Source organism: Lissotriton vulgaris, chromosome 2_1 (assembly GCF_964263255.1).
Source record: "Lissotriton vulgaris chromosome 2_1, aLisVul1.2, whole genome shotgun sequence".
Classification (NCBI taxonomy): domain Eukaryota; kingdom Metazoa; phylum Chordata; class Amphibia; order Caudata; family Salamandridae; genus Lissotriton; species Lissotriton vulgaris.
In genome coordinates this window covers 23076675-23100592 of record NC_141687.1, presented here as the reverse complement: position 1 = coordinate 23100592, position 23918 = coordinate 23076675, and positions in this window count along the sequence as shown.

Below are 23918 nucleotides of genomic sequence, written 5' to 3'. Positions count from 1 at the left end.
GATCCTCCTAGAAATACAAGAACCATCACCTAGTTTGACCCGTACCCAGGTGTTGGTAGACAGCTGCACTATTGCTTTCAACAGGGCGCCTGGCAGACCACAATCCCGCAATGTGCACCAAAGAGGCCCTAACGGTATGCTGTCTGAAGTGGCTCTAAAGTCCACGAAGCAGGTACAAAGGGATCTTTTGCTTCTGATTGATGTGTCGCACATGAGCGTCAGAGCGATCACCTTCGAAGAGGTGCCACTTTTGGCTCTAAAGCTGATTGATTCTCGGGTAAGTTCTGATGATCTTCTGCCCAGGTTCAAAGGTCATCCAATAATAGACTAGCGTAAAGTTCAGCATCGTTATCAATTAGAGCAATAAGCCAATAAAGGCGATGATCTGATTTTGAGACTCCTTTAAACATTGGTTGGATGATGGATCTCAGGAGTCAGGGATGGTATTGGTTACCAAAGAGTGTTTGGACAGAGACGGTAGCACCTCAGACCAGAAGGCAGGTTCATTTGCAAAGAAAGCAGTGGGCAGCCCCTTGAGACCCAGGGCTCTGTCTTTCCACAGCCTTGCCAATTTTAGTTCACAAAGTTCCTCTAGTTTGCTACAAGTGTCAAGGGATTTTGAGGAGCTGGGCATTTTGGAGAAGAGCTAGGCCTTTAGCGTGCTGCCAGTATTGTATCTGTGTGCTGCCTATGTACTGCATCTGTATGCTGCATCTGTGTACTGCCTCTGTGCTGCCTGTATCTGTGTACTGCCTGTGTGCTGCCTCTGCACTGCCTGTATACTGCACCTATGTGCTGCCTGTGCACTGCATCTGTGTACTGCCTCTGTGCTGCCCGTATACGGTATCTGTGTACTGCCTCTGTGCTGCCTGTATATGGTATGTGTGTACTGCCTCGGTGATGCCCGTATACGGTATCTGTGTACTGCCTCTGTGCTGCCTGTATATGGTATGTGTGTACTGCCTTGGTGATGCCCGTATACGGTATCTGTGTACTGCCTCTGTGCTGCCTGTATATGGTATGTGTGTACTGCCTCGGTGATGCCCGTATACGGTATCTGTGTACTGCCTCGGTGATGCCCGTATACGGTATCTGTGTACTGCCTCTGTGCTGCCTGTATATGGTATGTATGTACTGCCTCGGTGATGCCCGTATACGGTATCTGTGTACTGCCTCGGTGATGCCCGTATACGGTATCTGTGTACTGCCTCTGTGCTGCCTGTATATGGTATGTGTGTACTGCCTCGGTGATGCCCGTATACGGTATCTGTGTACTGCCTCGGTGATGCCCGTATACGGTATCTGTGTACTGCCTCGGTGCTGCCCGTATACGGTATCTGTGTACTGCCTCTGTGCTGCCCGTATACGGTATCTGTGTACTGCCTCGGTGATGCCCGTATACGGTATCTGTGTACTGCCTCTGTGCTGCCCGTATACGGTATCTGTGTACTGCCTCTGTGCTGCCCGTATACGGTATCTGTGTACTGCCTCGGTGCTGCCCGTATACGGTATCTGTGTACTGCCTCTGTGCTGCCTGTATACGGTATCTGTGTACTGCCTCTGTGCTGCCCGTATACGGTATGTGTGTACTGCCTCGGTGATGCCTGAGGGATATTACCTATTTTTATGTTCTAGCTGAGTAGTTGTAAGGCAGCCTAGGAGGTGATCCAGTGGAAGTCCCTTTTTTCGAAAGTCACAACGCTAGGAAAGGTGAATACTTATTGTATAACCCTTTATGGCTCCCAGTACGCTATTTTTGTGAAGAGCTTTCCTAATTGCGCGGAGTTAGCACCTCAATCCCATATATTTTAGTCTAAAAAGGTTCCTCAGTGCCACTGGTTTCTTAGCACTACTGGTATCTGAAAGGAGTGAGAGGTGCTGGTCGCTTGGACCGCTGAGCGTGACACAGATAGTACGCTTGGCCCCCAGGTGTGATACAGGGTGTGATTAGGACATTTAGGGAAAAAGATTTGAACCTGTGAAACAAGGTGTAACTTGTATGTGGCCCAGAGGGAGGGGCCTGTGGTTCTCGAGTTATTCCTTTTTCCGTATCTATTATCATTGTCCCGGAGCTGGTATTGGCAGACTGTCAGGCTCACTTAATACCATGTACCGCACAGAGCTTTCCCTGGTCACAGAATAGCATGTCCTAAGAGCCGGCTAAGAGAGTTGTATTTTTATTTTTTTGGACAATGCAATCATTTTTTTGTTGTCAGTTTTTGTTAAATTGGTTTAATGTACATGTGATATTATGGTGCTGCTATTTATTGCAAACTGTATTTTGTACAAGAGTTGATCAGAGATTGTCCTAAATATTGCATTTTCTTGTCTAAGTCTCGATACTTCATACGAGGGTGCTGTTATTTGTTGCAAACTGAATTTGGTGCAAAAAGTTGATATTTTTCAGACACTATTTTCAACAATTACTCTTTTTTTTACCTAAGTTGCAACACTTCATATGCATTGTCTGTGTTTATTGAAATGTTATATTGAATTGTTTGGTGCATCTGTAGATAGTGCTGAGCTCATTGCACATAAAACTGTAAAAGTGCACGACATATGGTTGTCCCCCAATTAGATCAAAACAAAGACTCCCTAAAAAGAACTTATTTGTATTTTGCACACAAAACTCCAAAACTTGTCATGGATTCCCCATTAAAACACATGGTAACCAGGTTCCCCACACAGGCAAACACACATACTAAGTTTTGCCAAGAATGGCACGCAAACCAATTTCCCTGACACTAAAGTAATTGAACATAGCAGAATACACAAATAAACTAAATACACAGGTCAAAGGAGAGAAGCTTTGTTACAATGATGGGCCATCTTTGAAGAGGCCCAGATCGATAACCTTTCACTACCGATAGTAAGCAGGGCGTCAGCACCCCTCCTCCCACCATATGAAAGTATGGAGGTGCTTGTGCCAATGTACCTGCAGTACCCTATTCCATTCTGCCAATAGTCGCCAAGGGTCTGACATACAAATTGAAGAGAAGGGGGCTACGAATGGAACCTTGAGGAACTCCGTGTATTCACAAATCAATACACGGAGTTCCTCAAGGTTCCATTCTTAGCCCCCTTCTCATCAATTTGTATGTCAGACCCTTGGCGACCATTGCGGAGCAAGCGGGGCTCTCCATATTTTCATGTGCAGATGACACTCAGATCATCTTCTCACTTTCCACCAGTCATCATGTCACTACATCTGCCCTCTGTTCTGGACTTAGCAACATCGCCTCCTGGATGCACAACAACAAGCTAAAATTAAATGGAGGAAAAACAGAACTCCTGTTTGGCAATAACACCGCCTTATGGGGGCCCTCCCATTGGCCTGTCCAAATGGGTACCCCTCCCAATCCCTCCAAAACAGCACGCAATTTGGGCATAATTTTTGATAACCAATTGTCCATGAGGCAACATGCTGTTAAAGTCTCTTCCACCTGCACAGTCATTCTTAAATGGCTGAGGAAAATTGCCTGGATGCTCCCCCTAGACACCCAGAAAACCGTAGTCCAGGCGCTTATTACTTCTCGCCTGGACTATGTTAACATCCTTCTTCTGGGGGCTAGCAAAGAGGTAATTCGTAAATTACAGACTGTCCAGAACATGGCAGCGCGTCTGTTATGTAATTTACCCTTTCAATCCTCCACCTCCCCCTCTTTGCGTAGCCTTCATTGGCTCCGCATTGAGAGTCGCACTAAATTTAAGGTGCTCTGTTTCACACTTAGAATCATCTGGGGTAAGGCACCTCAATATCTAACATCCTTGATTCATCTGTACGTCCCCTCGCGCTGTCTGCGATCATCCAACCAAAACAAACTCCAGATTCCCAGAATTAGGAGAGCCACAATGGGCGGTCGTTCATTTGCCTTCTTAGCCCCGTCCCTGTGGAACTCTCTTCCTCTTCCTCTTCGAATGGAATCTAACCATTTTACGTTCCGCAGGGATCTTAAAACCTGGCTTTTCAATCAATAAACGAGCCTGCAAGCACACTCCCTTTGTCTTTGGTTTAGCGCCGGGAAACCTTCGGGTAGCTGCGTGCTTTGTAAGATTAAATATAAATAAAATAAATAAAGTCAGAACCGGCGGGCACCCCACCAAATGAGGGACAGTTAGGCCCAAGCACAAGGAACCAAAAATCCAGCAAGCCCAGTTGATTCCAGTGCAACCCAAGTCCCTCAGTTCAGGCAAATGTATACGAGTAACAGAGAGGTTTGTGGCGGTTCTAGCCATTGATACAACAAGTAGAGGTGAAGAAGGGAACTAAGGTCCCCCTGGAACCAATGATGATGGTGTGGATACAAGATTTGCCCATGTAGCTGAGGAGACAATAGAAGGAGAGTTTGAAGGCAAAGTCTGGCCAAAAAGAATAGTGCGTAGTTCAGAGTGCAGGAGGCAAACAAGATGGCATAGGAGAGGCGTTGACCAGGAAATAAAAGACCAGGGCAACCTGGTACCAACCCAACAGACTCATTACTGGAACAGAGACAAGGATGTATGCTGCTCCACCCAAGCACACAACAAAGACAAGATAACCCCGAGGGAGATAGTAGCAAGAGAGGAAGGAGATATCTTTGCACTCCTGTTTTGCCACCTATTAGCCTGCTGGACTGAGAAAGAGACCAATATGATAGACCTTGGCTGAAGAAAGTATCATTAGAGCCAGAGAACATGGCTATAGCAGAGGACTGCATCCGACATGGAGCAGGAGAATCCAAGTGGCACATCCCCTACATGCAGGAATGCTTAAAAAGATGGGAACGCCATGTTAGGGAGAAGCCAGTAGAGCCATCTGAACGAAGAATCTTCCTGATACTACTGAGGAGCCCGGCAGGGATCATATATGTGCCCTGGGCTGAGATGGATAAAGAGGGGTTAAGGAAAACGTTACAGTCATTGCTGGATGGAGTAGGGAAATACATTTCAATGGAATCATCCTAGTGATAGATGATATTAAAAGTCTGCTAAGTAGTCTTATCGGAGAGCAGACTAACAATGGTGTTTGTCCAAGCTCACATCCCAGCAAATATGCTAATAACACCGAGCATGACAGGCTGCATTTAATTCATACAGGCACTGAATATGAATGGTAATACACCAGAACCTGGGGTTTGGGGCCAAGCACAATTGCACCTATCCTTAGTGATTTCTTTTTTCTATAATTTAGGTGCATAGGACCAGAGATTCAAAACCCCTAAATCTCCTAAGACACTTGCGTCTTATTTTTTGAAACAACATACATTGGTCCAGCACTCCTGAATATTGTTATAGCTCAAATAACAAAAGTCATTTCAGACATTTACACAGCTAATTCAATAAGAATTCAGTGGAGTTGTTCGTTGAGTATTCTTTATTTATTCCATGAATTTTTTCTTCCAATAAAACAGATCATAGCCAACGCGTTTCGTCCTTCACCGACTTCTTCAGGGCGAAAGATATAGTCTGCAGTATTCTTGATAAATTTATTTAAGGTCCTGCTGGTTAGATCCAATGTGATACCAGGCTATCTTTGTTATTCTTTTGTATTTCTTGTTTATCAGTCACAAAGAAACTCGTGCAATGGCGAAACAGTCCCGATAAACTGTCCTTATTCCTCAATAAATTCAAAAAGGTCTCTGCCGGCTCCAATGCGTGGCATCCATCGCGGTATGCATAAAGCCTGGTATCATGGTACTTTATAATGCCGTATATATTTGTAATATCGTATGTATTTGCTATAATGCACATTCGTATATCCTGGTTATGCTGATTGATCACTAGTGCCACTTTTGTACTCTATAACTTACTGTATGTATATGTTTCTCTGCACACTCTTACATTTGGGCTATGCTGATTGATCACTATTACGACTCTTGCACTGTGTAACCTACTGTATGTATTTGTTTTTCCTGCACATGTGTACCACTATACTGCATTCACCCAGTCCCTCCTAAACCAACATCGCAACATGGATCCTATCGGTAATCACACATATAAAATCAACTACCCACCGTCACTCACCAAAAAAGCCGCTAAACGCTTTAAACACAACTTCCTTAGGTCACACCCTGAAACCCCATTTGCTGACACCTACTTTTCACCGGTCAATGGATCCCTGAACACTGATATCATATTCCATACCTCACACAGAGCTCAATGGAGAAAAGCGCTCTTCACCCTACTCACCGTCTCCTCCACCAGGAAATCCGCTCACAGCCGAACTCTCTCCATCACACCATCCCAACTCTTTCGAGGCAGAGCCACCATCACCATTTACAATAACGGGATTGTCCCAGCTCAATCCACAGACAGGAACCTAGAATTGCTAGACAACCTGTTCCCCACTTTCAAAGAGTACCTCTCCCATTCGCGGTCCAACACTCATATCCCCTCCAGTCCCACCAACCATGACCTCACAGCCACATACTCCTCAATCAGGGACACACCTACCACCCCTGATCGCCCATCTCCCACCCACAACCCCTCTATCCCAGTTCAGCACCATGCAGTTGTAACACACGCCTCAAACTCAGACACAGATAGCTCCCCCTCATACTCCACTCACACCTCCACCCCTTTTACCAACCCCCAGACCCCCACACATACCATCAGCACTCCTCTCACACCTACAGCGGGCATCATTACTCCGCTCACCCCTAACAGCACAGCTTTCACACACAACACACCTAACCTAGTCCAGCAACAGAACAACACGCACTGCGACAAATCCCCCCCTTATTCCCCCCCATTCTCAGTCCCCATTACCCTCTAACCAATCACGCAGAACACACCTCTTCTCTTAATTTAACTCCCCCTCCCCACAACAGGACCCTCCCCTATCCCATTTCCCCTCCTACTCTCAGCCCCCATTACCCCTCCTGCTCCCCCACCACGACTATCAGTCTCTCAGCAGACACCCTGACCCCCCCGCCTACCACCAATGCCCTCACTCATACCACCAACCTCCTCCCTACCTCACCCACACCCCTCCCGCCCAAAACATCTCTCCTCCCTAACACCTTCCCGTTCACCAACACAACGCATACCTCCTCGAACAACAGCCCACGCTTCCACCTGCACACAAATTCCCTGGTCAGCCATTCACCTCTGACTGCAGCCCCCACCTCCACCACCTACCCCACGATGGACATCATCATGGCCACCCTCACTCAGATCAAAGAAGACATACACAACATCAAGGAACTACTCACCACCCACCCCATACACCCAGCACCCACCTCCCCTCCCAACTTGTCCCCTACCCCTCCAGCTGACACCCTCACTCAACACGCCCCAAACCGGCGTCAATTGCTGCCCATAGGCGCAGCAATTGCCCTCGTCCCCCTCTCCGTCCCTACAACCCCCCTCACACAACTACACCCCCCCGCCCAACGGGTCCCTCACTCTTCCGACTAACTCTCTCACTCAACTCGCCCCCAACCTGACCTCACTCCCAGCTAGCAATCGCAACAACCGCCCTTGTCGCACCCACAACTCTACTTCTGACTGCGACACTCTCACCCTTCTCCGCTCCTACGACCCAGCCCCCCAAAATCACATAACCACCCCACACCTCAACATTCCCACGTACACTCAAATCCCCTTAGACCCCCCACACTAAACAGCAGATTCTCCATCCCCAATAACCTTAGAAAAGTCCCTCTCTCTCTAGAACCGTCTACCACCCTCAACACCTTGGCTCAAATGCACTCTCCTCAACTGTAGATCGGCCTCGAAACACTCTGCCGCTATTGCTGATCTCCTCTTATCTACGGACCTTGACCTAATCATCCTGACCGAAACATGGCTAACTGAATCTTCGACACCTATAATGGACATTCTGGTTCCTCCCAACTACCACATTATCAGGCTAGACAGAGCAGGCAAATTAGGTGGTGGAATCGCATGCATCTACAGGAATAACCTCTCTGTTCAGAAAGTCAACTCTACCTCCCTACCATCCCCAACAACCTGGGAATACATCTGCCTTGACATTATCAGTGAGGGCAAACCGATATGTTCTCTTCACAGCATCTACCACCCACCCAGGAACAACTTCACCTTTTCCCAACAAATCATGGATATGATCTCAACCAATTCCGGACGGCAGCTCACCCAAATATACCTTGGTGACTTCAACCTCCACTGGAACGATTGCAAGGACGCGGTGGTAAATAGTCTTAAAAACTTCCTTGATGCCCTCAACCTCACCCAAATATGCAACAGCCCGACCCACGAGAAAGGATCTATCCTGGACCTGGTCATCTCCAAAGAGGAATCTATCCAACTCGACTCCATCCAACCCTGTGACTGGTCAGATCATCATACTGTCACATTATTTATCAATGAAAAAGTTAAAGTTAACCCGGCTCAAGTATCCAAGCCAAAAGTCTGGAAAAGAGACATGAAAAAACTCAACCCAGGCTCTCTGCCCCCTAATAGGTGCAATGTCTTACTGCCACCGACAGGCGATATGGACGTTCAAATACTGACTGACCATTATCTCAACGCTATGACCTCTATAATTAATGAGGCTGCACCTTTGCAGCTAAAAAGAGCCCCTACTAAAATCTCCAATCCATGGTACGACGGGAGACTCAATGAAGATAGACGAGAATTGCAAATGGCAGAGCGTACCTGGAGATGAGCTCCTTCGGCAATGCACCTAAAAGAACTGAAGAAAAAGAGAAACGCCTACTTCAGGAAAATAAAACGCTCAAAATCAGACTTCTTCAGCCTCCAGCTCGACCAAGCAAAAAACCGTCCGAGAAAACTGTTTGAGCTAATCAGATCACAATCCAAGGATCAACCCCAACCACTCATCACTGCGCGTGAGGCACCTTCCTGTGAAGACTTCGCTGCTTTCTTTTCCCAAAAAACTGACAACATAAAGAGCGATCTCCTCATTGACGCAAGCCTCTACTCCAAACCACAGTGCCTGGCAGCCACTGAACCAAAAAACAATGCCACATGGTCAACCTTTGGCACATACTCAGAAGAAGAAATTGGCAAACTGCTCAGCACCCTGAAACCATCCAATCACCTCACGGACCCCCTCCCTGCTGCAGCAGTAAAAGACTTTACCCCCTTGCTTATCCCTCTCTGGACTAAAATTATCAACAGCTCTCTCCAACAAGAAAGCATACCTGACTCACTAAAAGTTGGTCAGGTCGCACCTCTCCTAAAGAAACCTACAGTCGACCCCTCTGATCTCAACAATTACCGTCCCATCACCAATATTCTCACTCTCGCCAAACTGCTGGAAAAATGCGCACAACTACAATTGACTAAACACATTGAACAATTTGATCTCCTCAACCCGCACCAGTCAGGCTTCCGAGCAGGGCACAATACAGAAACGGCTATGACTCACATAATTGACGACGCACTTCAAATGCTAGACCAAAACGACACCTGCCTCCTCATCCTCCTTGATCTCTCTTCAGCATTTGATACTGTTAAACATGAGAAGCTACTAGAGCTTCTAAACACAAGAATGGGCTTATCTGGAACTGTTCTCAAGTGGTTCACCTCCTTTCTTCACAACAGGTCGCAGAAATTCAAGAGCAACAACCTGATGTCCTCGCCAATACCCGTAACGCTAGGTGTCCCCCAAGGATCCTCTCTATCCCCAACTCTGTTCAACCTAGTCATGGAACCGCTCACTATCTTGCTACAAGCATCCAATGTACACTTTCACATGTACGCAGATGACACCCAACTTTATCTCAAATTACAGTCCCCCAAGGACATCTTGCTCCTGAACTCAACGATCAGAAGCACCCAATCCTGGCTGGCCGACAATCATCTCAAACTCAATGCCCTGAAAACAGAGTTCCTTTTGATCTTACCTCCAGCGAAGGTCTCCACCACTCAAATTTGGCTTAAAGACCTAACGGCACTCAATGTCCAACCCACCATCGTGGACTCAGCAAAATCCCTAGGCATAACACTCGACACCAATCTGAACATGCAGCAACATATCAGCAAGGCAACAAAGAGAGCAAACTTCCAGATCAACACTCTGAGGAAACTTAAACCCTACCTTCCAGCCAAAGACTTCCAAACGGCAGTACAAGCACTAGTCATCCCTCGAATTGAATACGGCAGCATCGCCCTCTGCGGACTCCCCCTAACTACAACCGCACCCCTAAGAGCTTCTCTAAACGCTGCAGCGAGACTCATCACTGGGTCAAAAAAACACTCCCATATTACCCCTGACTTGATATCCCTGAACTGGCTGCCATTTGAAGCTAGAATACATCTGAAAATCGCCTGCATGACACACAAGGCGGTACATCTAAACTCACCCGGATACCTCGCTCAGAAACTGACAATCTCTGGAGGAGCTAGAAACACCAGAGGCACAAACAATCTTCTGTTGAAACCTCGAAGATTCCGGAAGGAAAAAACATATAAGCGCTCCTTCTCGGGAATGGCGCCTAGGACCTGGAACTCTCTCCCGACCGAAACCAGGCTTATCTCTTCCACCACACTCTTTAAAAAGGAAGTAAAAGCTATCCTCATGGCTAAATACACCTGAACTACTATCTTGATCACTGTTAGTACTCTGCACCGATCTATACTACATGTTTGACCCTTTTGATTATGTGTATTAACTGTCTATTACTCACATGTTTAGCTTTGTAACCACCTAGCTGCACTACTTGGTTCTCATGTTGGGCTTAGTCGCCACCAATTTGTACTTATTGATTTATCTGTTTAACCATGCTCCCTCATGTACTTCTCTTTGTAAAGCGCTCCGATATCTGCAAGGATCTTGTCCGCGCTATATAAAACTTTCAAAATAAATAAATAAATAAATAAATAAATAAATCACATTGGATCTAACCAGGAGGACCTTAAATGCACAACTTAAACTGAAACTGGAAAAATGCAAATAACTAGGAAGGTAGTGGTTGTCGAAAGCAAGCAATAAAGAACAACAGGCCACAAATAAAAGAATTACTGTCAAGAACTATGGGCTAGATAGTGCAGTTGAAAATTCAACCAGATCCAGAGGGGGGATTGCTACTATGGAAAACGAGATAACGTCCTTATTAAAAATACTCACCCGTAATCAACTCCACATCAATCCTGACTCACAAATAAGTAGTCAGGCCAACACGGAGACCTGGGGCCCGAGGTTATTGATTAACAGGTCACATGTGGGGTAGCATGTAACCAGCAGACAAACGCACAGACAGGAAACCTAAGATCAACCCCACAGATGGGCGCAGCAAAACTACAATGGTCAAGCGAGAATGGCCCCAATAAAGCACACATTGCAGGGGGTACACTCGCTCCAAAAACACTATAAATTGAATTGAATTGAATTGAAACTGCACTTGTATAGCGCTATCTACCCGGAGGCCTCGTAGCGCTTATGACTGGAACTTACTTAGCGTAAAAATAAAATGATACTTGTATAGTGCACTACTCACCCGCAAGGGTCTCAAGGCGCTTGTACGAATACCGCTGTGGAACCCATCCTGGCTTTCCCTGTGAGGCGTCCACTCCTGGGCACCCCCAAGGTGGAGGCCAGGCATCCTTAGCGTTGTGGGGGCCGTTGTATGTATGTATGTATGTATGTATGTATGTATAAATGATTTTGTAACGCGCACTGTTACTGGGGAGTATCCTGGCGCGGTGGGAAAAGCAAAGAAGGGTGAACAGGGATCAACTTATGTACTGCTACTAAATAGGTGGGTTTTTAGATTTTTTTTTAAATTGGGCTACAGATTGACTGGAGCGCAGATGAAAGGGGAGAGCATTCCAAGCGCGGGCCGCGACCACAGCAATGGACTGTCCCCCTAGTCTGGTTCGCTTGAATCGGGGAAGGGTCATTTTAAATAGCGAAGATGATCGAAGTTCTCTTGTAGGGGCATAGAGTGTAAATCTTTTCTTTAAATAGGCTGGACCTTGGTCATGAGTCGCTCTGAACGCAAGTACTAAGGTTTTAAAGAGGATACGCTGAGGTACTGGGAGCCAGTGGAGGCTGGACATATGAGACCGAACACTCTTCCATCTAGGAACGTTAAAAAGAAGACGAACAGCGGCATTCTGAATGACCAACAGACGTTTGGTCAGATAGGCTGGAATGCCGCTGAACAGGGAGTTCGCATAGTCCAGCTTTGCTAGAAAGAGTGCTCGGGCGACAGTCTACCTCGCCTCTCTAGGGAGTAGTGGAAAAAATGTCCTGAGCCTTCAAGGTAGCAAAACACGTTCCAGTCAATTTTTTTATATGGTCCTCGAATTTTAGGTCCTCTCCAAACCAAATCCCAAAGTTTTTCGCAGGGCCACCCATCTCCTTAGGACATGAAACATTCAGGGGCCACAGTGAATTTTTAAAACTAGGAGGGAAAGACCCGTAAAAGAGGACCTCCGATTTGTCCTCATTACATTTTAGTTGGGCCAGAGTTAACCAACGGAAAACTGAGGATAGGCAGAGATGGACCTTTGCTATGTCCAGATGATCGTCAGGCCAGGTGAAAAGTAGCTGCGTATCATTCGCATATCCTATAATCTTAGCCCCATACTGTTCCGCAAGATACACCAAGGGGGTAATATAAATGTTGAACAGTAGGGGGCTAAGAGTGGATCCCTGTGGGACCCCTGTAAGGAGTGGTTTTGGTTCAGAGGCATGAGGTGGCATCCAGACCTGTTGTGTCCTACCCGAAAGAAATGAGGACACCCAGGCCAGGACATTGCCACCAATGCCGATAGTCGGTAATCTGGCGGTGAGGAGCGCATGGGGACGGTATCGAAGGTGGCAGAGAGATCCAATAAGATCAGGACTGTTTTGCCGCCCCCGTCCAGGCACTCCCGAATCGACTCCGTCATCTCTACCAGTGCCGTTCCAGTGCTATATGCAGCCCTGAAGCCTGATTGGGCTGGGTGCAGGGCATTGGAGGACTCTATAAAACTTTCTAATTGTCGAAAGACTATTTTCTCACAGATTTTAGTCAGGGCAGGGAGAAGAGAAATAGGCCGGTAGTTACCGGGAACCGTGGCGTCAAGGCCTGGTTTCTTTAGAAGCGGCAGAAGCTTAGCCTGTTTCCATTCAGCAGGGACCACTGCCGAAGAAAGAGAGAGGTTCACGATCTGGGTAACATCACCGCAGACAGTGCTGGCCACTTCTGACAGAACCCGAGCCGGGCTCGGGAGAGCTTTGGGAGAGCCTGTTTTAAGGCATTCAAGAAGAGGCAAAACATCACACTCTGCCACCAACGCAAAGTTAGTGAGCTGTTGGGTATCAGAGGGATGAGACCTAATAGAGATGGTCATCCCTGAGTTCCCAGTTGGTGACGCAGAGGTAAGGTCCTGCTGAATCTTAGCTATCTTGTCTATAAAAAAATTAGACAGAACTTCACACCATTCCCCAGAGGATGGAAGAGTGGTGGTTTCTGCAACAGGGGACACGAAACTTTTTACAATAGAGAAGATTTCTCTACTGTTATTTTCCGCTTTAGCTATTCTCCCTGCATAATAGAGTCCTTTGGCAGTTTTAATAGCGGCATAATATTTCTTTTGGGCAGTGCGCAGGGCGACCTTTGCGTCAGAGCTATACTCGCGCCTCCAGACTCGCTCCAATTTTTTACACTCAGTTTTTGCTCCCTCAGCCCGGGGGAGAACCAGGGCTGAGAGGGGCTGTGTTGAAATCTGGGTGCAGTAGCATGTTTGGTGGATGCATTCGCCGCCTGTCGCACCCACCCATTGAAATCATCAACCGCCTTATCCAACTCGGGTGTGAGTGGCAGGTGAGTTTTTAACAGTTCCTGGCTGAACACAGCCAGGTTAATTTTCTGAGGGTGTTTGACGGGGAGTGTCAAAGCTGATCTACCCCCGTTATCCACCTCCCATGAAAACCTGACGAGGTCGTGATCCGACCTGGTGACCTTTTCCAGGCCTGACATTTTAATGGGGAAGTTAGAGCACACCAAGTCTAAAAGATGACCACCGGCATGAGTTGGAGACGACACCCATTGCTTGAGCTGTGACAGATCCAGAACCTCTTCCAGTCTGTGCGATTCCAGAGCGCCAATGTTGTCAACCTGAATGTTAAAATCGCCGACCAGAAGAAATCTGGGATAGTTCAGAGCCTGGGGCACTATACAATCCTCCAACGTCTCAATAAAGTGAATGGCAGGGCCTGGGGGCCTGTATACTAGGGACCCCCCCAGCGTGAAGTGGGGACAAATAATAAAGGAAAAATGAAGAACTTCACCCTCCACCCCCACCGCTAATTGCTCGGAGGTAAAGTGCCACTCTTCTTTAAATATTACTGCTAAACCCCCTCCCCTACCCAGAGGTCTATCCACTCTGGCAATCTTAAAACCTCTAGGGACTGCCAGTTCAATGGTCGGAGCACAAGAATCATTAAGCCATGTCTCTGTGATGAATAGTAGATCGAGCTGACCCTCTGTCAGTACCTCGAAGATGTCAGCTGCGTGTTTCACCACAGATCTAGCATTGATTAGGCCAGCTCTGACAGTTGTAGTGCGGTCCACACCGGCGCCTGACCGTGAAGGTAGTTCGAGCTGGGTAGAGAAGCCACAGCTCGGACAAGGCGTCCCAACGTGCTCTGGTCCTCTCCGCTGACAGCAACTTTGCTCGGCGGGAGGAGCCAGTATCAAAAGATCAGTGCGGGAATAGGTAAGCCTATGTGGCCCAGCTCGGTCATCTAGAAAAGAGGCAGTAAGGCTAGCCCTGGGCCCGTCCGCGGCACGGACGGGCACAGACGGGCACAGATGGGCCCTCCTTTGGCGCTCCTTCAGCGCGCAGACTGCGTGCCCGCTGAGCGAGACCGCTGCGCGCTCTGGGGCACATCGCTATTTGAAGCCCAGGCCCCTTACCGAGCTGGACCGCTAACTTGAGTCCAGCCGGGGTCCGGGACTGCCCAAGATGGCGCCCGACCTAGCCCTCCATATCAATCGGCACAGGCAAACCGCGGTGGAACGGGGCCCAGGGGGACCGGTAAGCAGCGCACACAGCGGTACACAAAGGTGGATTTCAAAAATACATACTACACAATTCTTAAATCAATTGGAAGTTAAAAGTAAGATTTTTTAAAATGGGTCGACTAAATGTTGCAGCGTGAGGCGAGTAGCAGAAGAGATCACTCGCAGTCTGCTTCGCCAATCCCAAACGCCATCACGAGGTGCTGCCACCACCCTGGAGATTAAGCAAGCTATTGCCCAGAGTTGCAGAGTGGGACTCCATGATTGGAATAGGCACCGAGGCGAGAATTATCGGGTCCGAGGATTTTTGAGCCCAAGACCCGCCGAGGCGGGGAATTGAACCCTGGTCCCGGGCTAGACCTCTGCATCAGGGTCTGCCGCTCTAATCATTGAGCCACACTTCTCCACTATAAAGTCAGATGCCACATAAGTTAGGAAAATATAGCCAATTAAAACACTGCAGATGCAGTTATCACACGCTCCCCATCCTGGACATCTAGACATGTTACTTACTGCCCACATTATGTCCATGAAAGGTCGGAGCCCACCTCATTATCCATTAGACAATTAATTTAGGACTCCAAAGGCTGCAACTTACATTCCTCACTATACATGGATCGGCAGAAACATTACATTGCCTATGATGAACTGTATATAAGAAAGCTTCACATTGATTGTAAATTGAGACAGATATAGTAAGTGAACAGGTCTGTGAAGAAGTAATGTGTGTACCGTGTAGAGGTGTAGAGAGCCCTTTTACCCAGGGACCCCATGGTTGCATGTAGAAGACATTTATCGTATTATGAATATATCTGTTGAATTAGTCGTCGTGGTCAGGTCATGGTGCATCCTGAGCGCGTTGTTACTTCAGGTTAGGGCGTGGATGGCAGGCCTCCCTAGATTCTAATATTACCACTTTCCTCTCTTTCGTCCACTCGGTCCCCCATGCTGCATCCATCCAATGGCAGTTGGGTGAGGCGCTTGCAGTGGGAAGCATTCCTTGTGATGGACTTCCCTAAATGAGTGCTGCGACCATGCTACCCTTCTGTTCTGTCACTCTCATACGCTCCAGGTCATAAGATATGTCTGCTTTTCTTTTTTATGCTCCTTGACCACCACCCAGTTTCCTTTCCACGAGTTTCGTCTCCTGCGTTCATTTATTGGCTTTGGCATAGGTCTTCATCTTCTTTTGCTCTGTATCCACGTTCAGAGTTTGTCATCTGTGGTACACTGCATGGGGGAGGGGGGATGTTTGGAACTGGACTGCCAACATGAGGGTGGCTGGATGTTCCCCTGTGGAGTGCGGGGTAGGTCTGTAGGAATGCAGGGCCTTATACAATGCCCTCTCCATTGCCACGCGCTCGGCAGTGGCCCTTGAACCTTTCTGCCATTCCACTGGCCTGGAGCCCCACCAGTGTTATCTTTCATTGATCAATGGGTAGCTGGGCTAGTAAGTCTCTGCACTCTCCTCTGGTGGAGGATGTCTTGTTACCTGATATTAGAATCTTCGGGAGTCCCCAGTCTGTGAAGAAGTTATTAAGCCTCTGTGTCACCTTCATGTTTCCAACTGACAAGACTATTTTGACCAAGAAAACTGGGAGTATTCACCCATCAGCACCAGAAAGTATTTGCTGAGAGCAAGGGGCTGAAGAAGTTAATGGCTACTAGGTCCCACATTTTCTTTGGTAGTTTTGACATTGCTTGTTTTGGTAGACCCTTGGGGAGGACAGTGCGGGATCCCGTTAGTATCTTAGTATGAACCCTTCTTATGACGTGGCTAGTTCTTCTAAGATGCCGTTACACGCTCTGATTTCAGCGGTCACCTATCCATTCCCTGCTGTGCCTCCAATGTTGGTTCTTTATCAGGTGTCGGATTAATTCCTGGCCTCCATCTTCGTTTGTCGCTGTTGTGTCACCTGGGTAATTGACAGGGCTGTGAGTACACTTGTGTGGACTATGAACTGTAGGTATTCTTCAGCAATGAATGGGCTTGGCTTTTCCTGACCGTAGAAGATGTCGTAAGAGATAGTCTGCAGGGTTTTGCTCTTTCCTTGGCATGTGGACGATCAGGTAGTTATATCCCTGCAGTCACATCTCCTTTCAATTCTCAGTGGCATTTTCATTTTGGGGTTGCCAAAGATGGTCGGCAAAGCTTGGTGATCAGTTACGATGGTGCTTCTTTTGCTTTATAGGAACATGTGGAAGTGTTTACAGGACCCAACTCCCTCCAGGCTCTCTTTTTCCAGCTGCAAGTATGCCTTTTCGGTGTCTGACAGGCTGCTACCAGAGCAGAGCATGCGACCACCTACTGCGGTGATTCCAGGCCTTCTGTGTGCTGTACCAGCACGGCCCATGGTCCTACTGGGCTGGTGTCCTCTGTGATCAGTTTTGGGTCAAAGTATGCCATAGCTGTCGCCGCTTCTATTGCTTCCTTGATACTTTGGAAGCATGAAGTCTGTGTTGTATTTTGCGAGGTGTCTCTAGGGTGTGCTCAGGGTGGCATAGTTTTTGATATATCTAGCACAGTAGTTGGCCATGCCTACGGCTGATCTCAGTACCTGGTGAGTGCTTTGAATTTGTCTGGACCTGATGTCAATACTTCCTTCGAGCCCGATACCAACTCTCACCTACAGTGGAACACAATGCCAAGGAAAATGCATTTCCTGTATGTTTAAAGCATCATGTTTCAGGATGTAAGCCAGCATCCCAATATTTAGGACATTTAAAAAGTAGCAAGTGTCCAAACATATTGGAATTTGATGATACCACAGGTAATTGTAGCATAAGGGACAGATAGTTAGTAGGAACTGGACAGCTAGGGTACAAGGGAAGCAAGTCAACTACACTTTACATTACTGGAACATCACTGTAGACGGAGAGACACTATTAATAACACCTGATGTTCTTCTATACGATCCATTAACGAAGTAAAAGAATGAGATGCTAGGGCACAAGCCATTTTAAAATATTACAGATTACGTTGGCCTGTCAAAATAGTTACCGTATGTTGAGCACCCTGGAGGTAATGGCATGCCTCTTCAAATGCCACTTTATTAGCCAATAGCTTTATGTCAGCGACAGCATGGTTTGTTTGTACTAGGCTTAATTTGTGAGAAACATATGCAACTAAATGTAGTTGTCCAGTAGTTGGATCACGCTGTGACAATACTCCCCCACCCCTCCTCCCCCCACCCCACCTATAGCTTTCTGTTAAGCATCAGCAATGAAGGGATGAGTTAAATCTAGATGACTAATAACCTGGACAGTAACACACTCATTTTAGGACGTGAAAAGCTTTTTTCCCACTGAAATGTTACCCCTTTTTCAAGAATCTTGTGATAGGCGATACTGTGGCAGAAAACTGGCCAATGAAACATCCTAGAAGATAGTGAAACCTAGCACGTTTTGCCCTTCTTTTGGTTTGAGGGGCTTTCTCACTTTCAGTGGCTTTAATTTCTGTCCATTTGAATACCTGTAGGGTGAATTGATGCACACTACACCGGCAGCATGGAATATACACGTTTCCAATTGAGCGAAAAGGTGATTATCTTGCAAATTCTGCAATATGAACCTTACATGACAGATGTGTTCAGTGATGGAATTTGAGTAGATCAGAATGTCATTGATACAAACCACGGCACAAATATCTAACTCATGTAATATTGCATTTATGAAATATTGGAACGCTGCTGGCGGGTTACACACATTGTAAGGTATTCTTATAGACCAAGTGTAGTTCGGAAAGTGGTCTTCCTACTACTCTGCTGAACTGTACTTGCACCATATGATAGGTCCTGTATGGCTCTAACTTGCTTTCATTGTTGCTTTCTTAACCTGACCCAACAAGGACTGTAATAAAGGCTATTTTTCTTTTAAGTGACATGATTTAGCACCCTATAATCAACAAACATCCTGAGCCCTTCTTGGGGACAAGAAATAACAGAGAAGAGATCTGGGTGGACGCATAAAGTTTGTCTAAATATTTAAAGAGATGAAGATTTTTGCACTCTGTGAGAGCACGGATCCGGCTGCAAGGGTGTTGGACTCCAGTTTGAAGGTTTGCTCTACAATCCAATTTGCCAATGTAGCAGTAAAACACTAGGCTTTCCCTTGCCAAAAACATCAACAAATCTTGATAAGATTCAGGGACAACAGAATTATTTTCTTCCACGGCGCACTGACTAAGCCTTTGTTTAACATTTTCCTCCCAAAAAACGGAGTTTCTGGCAATAGGGAGACAAATATTACAATTCTAAAGTCCAGTCTATAGTAGGATGTTAGTATAGCCAAGGGATGGGATTCCAAGTATTGCTCGCGATTGGGGTGCAGAAGTGAAATCCCATTGAACTTGTAGTTAACAGTCAATTCAATTAATTCTTTATTCGGATACAAAGAATATCCATAAAAGTACGAAATAAAACCAGTACAATGCATACGTAGTTAAGAAATTAAAAATCAATAAGTGCGATAGACATGTTACTGTGAATACACAAAATTATATACATACAGCAAGAGTCAATTCGACAAAACAGTCATAGGCCTACAATGTAATTATTAATTCAGAGGTAATAAAAATATAGTATTTACAATTTAGCAGCATAAAATATTAAAATGCGGACACTTTGATACATAATAAAAACCATAAAAGAATGCGGCCCATATATAAATTGAATCAAATGCCAGGCCTACAATCAAGACTGTCTATACTGTATTCATGGAGGCACGGGGGCGAACAGCCAGTCTCAGGAAGGTACTAACACGAAAAGTTACATTTTCCCCATTGAGCCCAACAATGTCCCTGTATGCTTCCCCAGTTAACAGTCATCTGAGTGACTATGGGACCCGACTAAATGTCCTTACTGTCAATAGTACGTATCGTTTCCGCCTTGGCCCTTTCCAGTCGCCCAAGAATCTATTAACATATCTATGGAGACATTTTTATTAAATACCCAGTCTAGTTGCACAGGAACATGGAAATGATGCATGGAATCCACACAAATAATGTTAGAAGGGTCTTTAAAGACCTTTAAACCCTGCCCACTCAGAGGTTGGGTCTCAATAACTATCCGGCTCTGGCGTTTCTCTATTCCTTAGTGGTGGCAGACACTACCTTTGGTTTCACTTATAGTTTGCTGGCACAGTTCTTAAAATTTGAAAAAAAATCCTTACCACAATGGAGACAGAGCTTTTGTTCCAGACATCCCGCCTCTCCTCCTTAGCAAATGGCCAAGGAACTCTCCCAGTTTGCATAGGTTCATTTAAATTATACCTCCCCACTTTAGGTTTGGATTTCTTTTACCTAATGAGCATTATCCTTTGTTCAGTTCTAGCACCATCTATTTTTCTTTCCAGTTAACTGTGATCCAAACTGACCAATGTGAGGAGCTGGGTGCATTATAAGGTGCGGTTGTGCTACTTCATTGTGTAATATACTTATCAACCCTTTTAGAACTAGTAGGCTTCATTTAATAAACCTTAAATTGACCCCTAGGTAGCTGAGGCTCTGAACAGCAAGGCTTACACAAAGGAACAAGTGTAAAGCATTTAACCAGCACCACAACAATTGAAGAACAAATCAGCAAGACACCCAGAGATGCAACACTAATTAATAAAAACAAATACACTGTATTTTTATGTACTTTTAGACACCCCGGCTTAAAAGATCCAACAGAGGGTTCCAGAGATAAAGAATTTAAAAGGTATAGTAAATAAAAGCATTTCAATCAAACACAAAGAAAAATTGGCAAATTCAATTAATTTGACACTTAGAAACGTTTTCAGTAAAAATTTGGGCTAGTTGTATTGCCGTCACTTAGCGTTACTTTGAGTGACCAACCCTGGCAAGGAGCCAATCAGGGTCATCCAATACACACGCTCTCTAGCCTAAAAGAGCGGATAGCCCTATAAAAGATTCTCCAAAGGTCGAATCTAGATTCAGGAAAAAGGTCTCCATTCATCAATCAATCAATCAATCATATATTTGTAGAGCGCACTAATCGCCCATTAGGGGATAAAGGTGCTGAGCGGGCCTGGAGGTGCAGCTACTGCTCGAACAGGTTCGAAGTCTCCTGACGGTCAGCATGTCCTGGGTCTGTCGCAACTGTGTGGGGAGGATGTTCCATGTCTTGGCTGTGAGGTAGGAGAAGGATCTGCAACCGGTGGAGGTTCTGTGGATGTGTACGATGTTGTGAGGTCAGCGGAGCGCAGGTGGCTGTTCGGGGTGTAGAAGGTGAGACGCTTGTTGAGGTATGCAGGTCCGGTGTTGTGTAGTGCTTTGTGGGCATGGCTGGGAGCCAGTGCAGGTCCTTCAGGTGGGCAGTGATGTGGGTGTGGTGGGGTATGTCGAGGATGAGGTGTGCAGAGGTGTTCTGTATGCATTGGAGTCTCTTCTGGAGTTTGGCCGTGGTTCTGCATAGAGGGTGTTGCCGTAGTCCAGCCTACTGCTGACGAGGGCCTGTGTGACCATCCTTTTCGTTTCGGTGGGGATCCATCTGTAGGTCTTGCGTAGCATGCAAAGGGTGTTGAAGAAGAGGAGGAGACGGCGTTGCCTTCCTGGGTCATTGAGAGCGATGAGTCCAGGATGACCCCCAGGTTGCATGCGTGGTTGGTAGGGGTGGGTGCGGCTCCCAGGGCGGCTGGCCACCAAGAGTCATCCCAGGCTGAGGGGGTGAATCCGAGGAGGAGTACTTCCGTCTTGTCCGAGTTAAGTTTCAAGCGGCTGGTCTGCATCCAGCTGGCGACGGCCTTCATTCCTTCGTGGATGTTGTATTTGGCGGTGGAAGGGTTTTTGGTGAATGAGAGGATTCAATCAATCAATCATCAATCAATCAATCAGAGTACTTGTAGAGCGGGCTACTTACCCATGAGGGTCTCAAGGAGCTGAGGGGAGGGGGTGCTGCTACTGCTCGAAGAGCCAGGTCTTGAGCAGTCTTCTGAAGGTGAGTAGGTCTTGGGTCTGCCGTATGTGGGTAGGGTGGGTGATCCAGGTCTTGGCGGCAAGGTAGGAGAAGGATCTGCCGCTGGAGGTTGTTCGTTGGATGCGGGGGACAGCGGCGAGGGCGAGGCTGGTGGAGCGGAGCTGGCTGGTGGGGGTGTGGCAGCAGAGTCTGCTGTTAAGGAAGGCTGGTCCGGCGTTGTGGAGTGCTTTGTGTGCGTGGGTGAGGAGCTTGAAGGTGATCCTCTTGTCTACGGGGAGCCAGTGAAGGTCTCCCAGGTGGGGGGTGATGTGGCTGCGGCAGGGGACGTTGACGATCAGTCGGCGGAGGCATTTTGGATGTGTTGTAGTCATCCTAGGTGTTTGGCTGGGATTCCTGTGTAGAGTGTGTTGCCGTAGTGCAGTCTGCTGCTGACGAGGGCCTGTGTCACTGTTCTTCTTGTTTCGGTCGGGAACCACTTGTAGATCCTGTGGAGCATGCAGAGGGTGTTGTTGCAGGAGGAGGATACGGCACTGACCTGCTTAGCCATGGAGAGAGAGGAGACGAGGATGAATCCTAGGTTGCGTGCATGGTCCGTGGGTGTTGGTGCTGTTCCCAGTGTGGTCTGCCACCAGGAGTCGTCCCAGGCTGAGTGGGTGGGTCCGAGGATAAGTACCTCCGTCTTGTCCGAGTTCAGCTTCAGATGGCTGCTCCTCATCCAGTCGGCGACGGCCTTCATTCCCTCGTGGAGGTTGGTTTTGGAGGTGTGAGGGTCCTTGGTGAGGGAGAGGATGAGCTGGGTGTCGTCAGCGTAGGAGATGATGTTGCGGTCGTGCTGGCGGGCCACTTGTGCGAGGGGGGCCATGTAGATGTTGAACAGCATCCGGCTGAGCCCTAGGGGACGCCGCAGATCATGTCGGTGGCTTTGGATCGGAAGGGTGGGAGGCGGCCGCTCTGGGTTCTGCCGGTGAGGAAGGACGTGGTCCAGTCAAGGGCCTTCTCTTGGATTCCGGCTTCTAGGAGGCGTGTCTTTAGAGTGCGATGGCAGACCGTGTCGAAGGTAGCCAACAGGTCCAGGAGGATGATGTTTCGCTGTTGTCTAGTTGGCGCCTGATGTTGTCTGTGACGGCGATGAGGGCTGTCTCGGTGCTGTGGTTTCGTCCGAATCCGGACTGGGAGGGGTCCAAGATGTTGTCTTCCAGGTGGCGGACCAGTTGCCTGTTGACGATTTTCTCGATGACCTTTGCCGGGAACGGGAGCAGGGTGATGGGCCTGAAGTTCTTGAGGTCCTTGGAGTCCACCTTGGACTTCTTGAGGAGGGTGTTGATTTCGGTGTGCTTCCAGCTTTCAGGGAATGTCGCTGTTTCGAAGGAGATGTTGATGACCTTCCATAGTTGGGGTGCGATGGCTGCGTCTGCTTTGTTGAATACGTGGTGTGGGCACGGGTCTGACGGAGATCCCGAGTGGATGGAGTTCATGACCTTGCGTGTCTCGTCGTCGTTGACGTTGGATCAATCAAAAAATGTATAGAGCGCGCTACTCACCCATTAGGGTCTCAAGGCGCTGGGGGCGGGGTGCTGCTACTGCTCGAAGAGCCAGGTCTTGAGGTGCTTCCTGAAGCTGAGGTGGTTCTGGGTCAGTCATAGGTGGGTGGGGAGGGACTTCCAGGTCTTTGCTGCCAGGTCGGAGAATGATCTTCCTCCGGTGTGGCTCTGCGGATCCGTGGGATGAGGGCGAGGTTGGTGGAGTGGAGCTGGCGGGTGGGGGTGTAGAACGTGAGTCGGCTGTTGAGGTATTCCGGGCCTATGTTGTGGAGTGCTTTGTGTGCGTGGGTGAGCAATCTGAACGTGATCATTTTGCTGACAGGGAGCCAGTGGAGATTTCTCAGGTGGGTAGAGATGTGGCTGTGGCGTGGAATGTTGAGGATGAATCGGGCGGAGGCGTTTTGTATGCGCTGGAGACGGTTCTGGAGTTTGACTGTTGTTCCGGCTTAGAGGGCGTTCCTGTAGTCCAGTCGGCTGGTGACGAGGGCCTGGGTGACTGTTCTTCTGGTATCGGTGGG